Genomic DNA, 7,860 nt, shown 5'->3' with positions numbered 1-7,860 from the left:
ATACTTCAGCCGGACAGCGTGTCGCTGGCAGAGAAGACACTCTCCCAGTTGTTGGGGAGGAACCAAAGGGCTGGGAACTGGAATCTCCCTCCTCACACTGTGTGCCAAACAAATACTGGCTGGTGTTCAGCAAAAAAGATGGGCGAGGGAGTGAGGCACCATAAAGGCAAATTCCTTGCACTTTGTAGAGAACTTTGTCTGGGTGCACTTTTGGTGATTTATCGTTTGAAATGCATACGTGAGGTGGAATGTATTTTCTAAAGATGGAGGTAGTTTGGACTTCTTTGCCAAAGCTGTAATGTTCAAATTGCAATGTTTGCACGTTTTTTGTTTCCAAATTGTCTGAATGAAACACATTTTGTGGAAAAGATAACAGCGGCAGGCCGCTTCGTCACAGAATAGAATCCTGACAGTGTGGAAACAGGCCCTTCAGCCCAACAAAGCCACACCGACCCCCTGAACAGTAACCCATTTGGATGCATTTCTCTACGCTTTACCGAGGAGAAAGTGAGGACTGCAGATACTGGAGATCAGAGCTGAAAATGTGTTGCTGGAAAAGCGCAGCAGGTCAGGCAGCATCCAAGGAACAGGAGAATCAACATTTCGGGCATGATTCCTGAAGGAGGGCTTATGCCCGAAATGTCGATTCTCCTGTTCCTTGGATGCTGCCTGACCTGCTGCGCTTTTCCAGCAACACATTTTCAGCTCTACGCTTTACCCCTGACCTCACTCTTAACAACTTCTCCTTCCAATCCTCCCACTTCCTCCAAACCAAAGGAGGGCACCCGCATGGGCCCCAGCTATGCCTGCCTTTTTGTCAGATATGTGGAACAGTCCATCTTCCGCAGCTCCACTGGCACCATCCCTAACCTTTTCCTCTGCTACATCGATGATCGTATTGGTGCTACCTCATGCTCCCACAAGGAGGTTGAACAGTTCATCCACTTTACAAACACCTTCCACCCCGACCTCAAATTTACCTGGACCGTCTCAGACTCCTCCCTCCCCTACCTAGACCTCTCCATTTCCATCGAAAATCCTCAGCACCCTAATACACATAACCTACACATCCCTGAGCACTGTGGGCAATTTAGCATGTCCAATCCAACCAAGCTGCACATCTTTCATCTGTGGGAAGAAACAGGAGCATCCAGAGGAAACACACACAGAGACGAGGAGAATGTGCAATTATTCACACAGATAGTCACCCAAGGTTGGGATCAAACCCACATCCCTAGCACTGTGACACAGCAGTGCTTACCACTGAGCTACTGTGCTGTACATGGAGATGTATGACACAGAAACAGACCCGTAATTCCAACTCATCCATTCTGACCAGATATCCTAAATTAATCGAGTCCCATTTGCCAGCATTTGTCCCATATCCCTCCAAACACTTCCTGTTAAAGCAGTTTGGTTCTGTTCATTCCTTGCACATTTCGAACAAACAAACATTGGGGTCTGACTTTATAGTGGGAACAAACCCAAAGTCATTTCTTAATTAGGCAAGGTACTGTTTACATATATTTGAAGCACCGGGGAGAGTCTAATAATTGAATAGGCTCCCATTGTAATGTCATAGAGATGTACAGCAAGGAAACAGACTCTTGTTCTGAATTGTTCTGGACCCAAAACATTCACTCTGCTATTCTCCACATGTGCTATCAGACCTGTTGAGTTTCTCCAGTCATTTCTACTTTTGTGCCAAAAGAACCAACTAGTGATAGAAGAATCTTTTTAGTTTTACTCAGTAAGTGGTTTGGATTTGAAATGCGTTGCCTGAGATTCAAATGAAGCATTCCAGAAGGAATGAAAAGGAAGAATGTGCAGGACTCCAGTGAGTAGCTGGGGTCTGGCAGAGGTGAATAGCTCCTTCACACAGCAATTTTATTTTTATTTCAAAAATATACTTTATTCATAAAATATTTTGATGATCTGTACAATTGGCCATGCCATACATACATAAACATTCAATTTCTTTGCATACAGAGATCAGAATTTATCATTTGAACATACAGGTCTGTACGTATACCGGTCATATATCCATATGTTGAGCTGAGGCGTCAGTGGAGCCCACTTACTGCGTGGGCCCCCTTCACACAGCAAGAGGTCAGCTGAATGGTCTTTATCCATGCTGCAAAAATACAAAAATGGTTCAAGTCTGGTGACAAGAACTGAATACCACATTTCAGTTGAGGCTGAACCAGTGTTTTATGCAGATTTGTCACATCTTCCTTCTTTTTGTTTTCTGTGCTCCTGTTATAAAGGCCCCACAGCCTGCAGACATTTGAAATTGTGGTCTTGTCTGATCCTGCCAGCATCTCTGATTTGTGAATATTTAGAATGTCCCCTTTATTTTGTGTTGTCTCTCCTTCCAGCAAATTAAATCACTTCACACATCTCTCCTTTACATTTCATCTGCCTTTTGTCTGCCCATTCTTTCAATCAATTGGACAATTGTATGCCGATTGGAGTTAAACTCCTTGCTGTTTGCAGTATTTTCCAAGTTTAGTTTAATCCACAACTTTCATGTAATGTGTGTCAATGTCTCAGTCTAGAAATATAGATTTCAAGGGGCAGCACGATGGCTCAGTGGTTAGCACTGTTGCCTCACAGCACCAGGGTCCCAGGTTCGATTCCAGCCTCAGGCTGTGTGGAGTTTGCACATTCTCCCTGTGTCTGCTTGGGTTTCCTCCCACAGTCCAAAGATGTGCAGGTTAGATGAATTGGCCATGCTAAATTGCCAGTAGTGTTAAGTGCATTAGTCAGTGGTAAATGTTGGGGAATGGGTCTGGGTGAGTTACTCTTTGGAGGGTTGGTGTGGACTTGTTGGGCCAAATGGCCTGTTTTGACACTGTAGGTAATCTAATCAAGAACAGTATGGATCCAAGTGCTGAAGAACCTCACAAAGGAATCTTCCTCCTGTCCAAACAACCATTCACCACTCTACTCAGTTGCTCAGTCAATTTTGTCGCTGTGTTGACATGTCACTTTTTTGTCATAAGAGAAAATGAGACAAGGGAAGTAGACGTGAAAAAAGAGTGCAGATGCACAGTTTTTTGAAAGTGGAGTCGCAGGTAGATAGTGAAGTAGGAATTGACACGGGCATGCTAACATGAGGCACACACACACAAGATGACCGCTGAGCCATAAGTTGGTCACTTAGCAGACAAGATGGCCACTGAGCCATTACATGGAAAAGTACAGCGAAGCATACACTGGTACTCCCTGAGACAAACAGGATACCAGCACAATAGACACAGAACATAGATAAGTTTAAAGCAGGTGGAGGAGAGAATACACATCAGTAATATCTACTGCCCGCCGAAGTGTCTGAGTCCAGCCACCACCTTCAATAGAAATGTTAACTACCTGAGACTGCTTGTGTACAAGACCTTAGATCTGCAGTAATGAGAAACCATCTTCCGTCTCAGGAAGAATGATCATGACCAGTTACTGCAGCAATGGACTTCTGCGTACCTGCTGAAACTGACAATGACTGTAAATTTCCTCTGAAAGTGACAATGACTCTGTAATGTTTTCTGTAAACAAACTATGTTGCACAAACAAAGAGTCCATATCTGGACCATTATCCCATGAGATGTATAAAATATCGTGACATGTGCTCCAAGGGGGAGAGAAGGCTTGCAATTGATAGCCGTCCTGCCGGAAATCTCTCTCTCCCCGGAGCTCCAGTTTCTTTGTCATTGAATCCCGATTCTGACTCCGAGACTGGTGTTTTTTCCCACAATAGGAGAGAGAAGGAGGCATTTGGTCTACTTGCCTTTATTGGTTAAGGCATTGAGTATAGGACTGGGAAGGTCATGTTGCAGCTGTACAGGATATACGTTAGACCAGTTTTGGAATGCTGCATTCAATTTTTGTCTCCCTGTTTTAGGAAGGACGCTATGAAATTTGGAAGGGTTTAGAAAAGAGTTCCAAGGATGTTGCCAGGGTTGAAGTGTTTATGCTATAGGGAGAGGCAAAATAGGCTGGGGTTATTTTCCCTGGAATGTTGGAGGCTGAGAGGTTACCTTAAAACTTTATAAAATCATGAGGGGCATGAATAGGGCAAACAACTAAGGTCTTTTCTGCAGGGTAGGGGAGTCCAGAATTAGAGGGCCTCGGTTTAAGGTGAAAAGACTTAAACGGGACCTAAATAGTAAGTCTTCCATGCATAGAATGAGCTGCCAGAGGAAGTGGTGGAGGCTGGTACTATTACAACATTTAAAAGGCATCTGGATGGGTATATGAATAGGAGGGTTGAGAGGGATTTGGGGCAAGTGTTGGCAAATGAGACAAGATTAGGTGAGGATTTCTGTCAGCATGGACGAGCTGGACCGAAGGGTCTGTTTCCTTTCTGTACATCTCTATGGCTCTACAATGGGAGCCTATTCAATTATCAGACTCTCCCCGGTGCTTCAAATATATGTCAATCGTACCTTGCCTAATAAAGAAATGAAGAAGGGCTCATGGCCGAAACTTCGATTCTCCTGCTGCTCGGATGCTGCCTGACCTGCTGCGCTTTTCCAGCAACACATTTTCAGCTCTGATAAAGAAATGACTTTGGGTTTGTTCCAACTATGAAGTCAGACCCCAATGTTTGGTCGCTCAAAATGTGCAAGGAATGAACATAACCAAACTGCTTAAACAACTACGCGTGTAGATAATGTAGATTTAAAAGATGGTAAAAACTAAAACAGGAGACAAAGATTAGATTAGATTACTTACAGTGTGGAAACAGGCCCTTCGGCCCAACAAGTCCACACCGCCCCGCCGAAGCACAACCCACCCATACCCCTACATTTTACCCCTTACCTAACACTGCGGACAATTTTGGATGGCCAATTCACCTGACCTGCACATCTTTGGACTGTGGGAGGAAACCCACGCAGACACGGGGAGAATGTGCAAACTCCACACAGTTAGTCACCTGAGGCGGGAATTGAACCCGGATCTCTGGCGCTGTGAGGCAGCAGTGCTAACCACTGTGCCACCCACAAAGATATTGGGGAAAAAGTTGGTTGCCTCACAAACAAAAACAAAAACATTCGACAAAACTAAGACAAATGACATAACCACTAACAATTGAGATAGTTTATTAACGCTAAACCAAATTACTTAAGACAAGGGAAATTGACATTAACAAGAAACAAAATCCTTTCATAACAAAAGAAATCAGATGGGTAATGTGTTGCGTCGTAACAAAGGAAACACATCTCACACAATTAAAGCATGAGCAACCCAATCATCACTTTCATCTCATAGGAAAGGATCATTTATTTTATTCCGCCGTCAGGACTCTGGCGCTGAACAAACCCGTGTAAGGTCAGGGTGAACCAAACCGCAGCCGACTATCCTGTGGTAGTTTAGGGGAAGTTTGACAATAATGAAAGCTAACTGTGTGGATTGTTTAATATTTAATTGGGGTGTGTTGTCATTGTCAGGTTTATGTCCGAAAACCAGTTCTGTATGTATGTAAATATGTGAACATGAGTCATGACGCACAGCGTGATCGTCATCTGACGTATTGCGCCTGTGCGGAAGTGCTCATTGCACTGAAAAAGCTGCAGCAGCGCCCAGGTTATGAACAATGTCCTGCCTTTTCGGACAGTCATTCGATAAAAAGTTGTTATTGAGTTATGTATGGTGATATTTGGATAGACGGAGAAGTTACAACCTCAGGTTTTAGGGAGCACCTTTAATGGCAAAGGAGAATGATGTAGAGAAGTTTAGGGAGGGAATTCCAGAGCCCAGGTAGTAGAATTGGGATTGCATCTGATGCCTCCTTGTTCATCTGCCTGAAACCTGTTGGTCTTCCTGTGCAAAAATCTGTCAACGATTAAATGCTGCTGATCTGCACGAAGTGGCAAAGGCACACTGAAGGTTGGGGCAGCTGCCTTGAAACGCCTAGCAGGGAAAAGGTCACAATGACATTTCAGTCAGAGTATACCAAGGGTATGGAAACAGTGCAAAATTTCTCAGCCTGTATGCCGATATGGTCCATAAGATGGCAGTGGCAGGGCAGGCAGCGTCCAGACTCCTGACCCCAATCCACTTTGTCCACTTTTTCTTTTGTTTTCTTGTCTATTTTCATTTTAGATTTTGCGTCTCACCTACTGGGGAAGAGCTTGGTCATGGCAGCATTGATGTGAAATGTGGTAGGAAGGCAGCTTTGTTAGAATCTGGAGTGTGGCGGCTGGTGAGCCTGGAGTGGAACTCTGGCAGACAGCTATATGGTGGCTGGTGAGGGCAGAAAGAGAGCTCTGGCAGCAATGTCAAGAAGGCAACTGGCAAGGTATCAAGCACAGGACCCAGCATCAGCTGTTATATTGGAAGAAGCAACAGTGGCAAGGTAGACCCAGTGGTATGAGACAGTGCCTGAGGAATGGGACATGGACATTGATTGTATTCAAATTGAAGTGGCAAAGCGAGAGAATAGTTATGGACTCTCTTCAAGCTATATCTTTTTTAAAAAATCCTTAAACTATTCAAAATGGCACCAGATCACGGTGACAATGGTAACTTCTCACTGTCTTTTACTGCATTGTGCACTGTAAAATACACATGACAATAAAATCATTCATTCATCGTTTAACATTTAATGAACATTTTGAATTGAACCTTTTGTAGTGTCAAGCCACGTGCCATAAAATTCTGTGAATCACTTTTATTTTTGGATTGTGGACTAAAATAGGAAAAGAATCTTGATTTAACCAAGGAAACTGTGGAATGAAATGTTCCACATTGAAAACAGGTTCATGGAACTTCAATTGAGTTGTATTTCTCCTGTTGCCTTGTTTGGAATAGCCAGATTTACAGATAATATCAGTTAAGAATTCGATTTCATGGACAGATGGATTAAAGCTGAAAAGACAGATCAAGTTCTTGTGGTTGTCGGCACCCTTGTACCAGACAATAGCTCAGTTCAAGATCATATAGGACATACAAGGTCTGAATGGTGATTTTTCATCTTGAGATCGCAGCAAGGGAGTGCAATGAATATGGGAATGGATTCTGCTTTAAGGTGAAAGATCTTTGATTTCACTGGGGGAGAATGCATTACCTCCTGAACTGGATGTTGGATAAGCAATCTGAATCAGACTCACTGAAGCAGAGGGCGCCCTCGTGTGGTGATATTGCAACATGGTGTTCTGACAAATGGGCTCAAGACATAATTAACAGAAAAGACAGCAGAAAGCAGTGTGGCACATCCCACCAAAAACTGTCAATCAAGGGAAGTGGAAGAAACAGAACTTGGTCAAGCCCAATCCTTATTTTCCAGCTAATTTCCACCTGTTTCCCAGACAGAAGTAAAAGGAGAAAGGTCCACGTAGAAGCAATCTCAACACGTGAGAACAGAATTTGGTCCCTACAGGATAAGTGGGATACTACAAAGCTAATGCAGTCACCCATTACACCAACAATGACTTTCAGGAATAATACTTGCAATTGGATGTGTAAATAAACATTTGACTTTACATCACAAATGAGACAATAACAATCAGACAGTGAACAATGTGTTTCGTTGTTGTACACCATCTGTAACCCTGACAGGAGAACTCATCATTGTCTGCTGATATTAGCTTCTTGTTAGGACACAGTAGCACCGATACTATATGGTATTTCATCCATATAACCACACGTTGATGTGTGAGGCCATGCAACAGGAGCTCTGGCCCTCACATCCTTCAGTTTTTTTACTGTTTATTTGATCTCCAATAACTTTGCCAATATTTCATTATTGATTTTCATTTGGATCTGTGAACTTGGACTGTGGGCAGCAGCTTGTATGAAAAACAAAAGAACAGAACAAACTGTCGTTTGTGAGGCGAAGCCTGAAAGTTAATTGTAGGTTAG

At 43.4% G+C, this 7,860-nt stretch overlaps 1 non-coding gene across 1 annotated transcript; it reads right to left on the bottom strand.

The window, feature by feature from the left end:
- Positions 1 to 5,176: 5,176 nt before the first annotated feature.
- On the bottom strand, positions 5,177 to 5,276 carry LOC140459852 (small nucleolar RNA U13). Its single transcript, XR_011953884.1, has one exon. It is a non-coding gene; the product is annotated as a small nucleolar RNA U13 (small nucleolar RNA).
- Positions 5,277 to 7,860: the final 2,584 nt, after the last annotated feature.

This window comes from Chiloscyllium punctatum, chromosome 35 (assembly GCF_047496795.1).
Source record: "Chiloscyllium punctatum isolate Juve2018m chromosome 35, sChiPun1.3, whole genome shotgun sequence".
NCBI lineage: Eukaryota > Metazoa > Chordata > Chondrichthyes > Orectolobiformes > Hemiscylliidae > Chiloscyllium > Chiloscyllium punctatum.
Note: the sequence above shows the minus strand (reverse complement) of the source record. Positions and strands in the feature narration are given on the sequence as shown.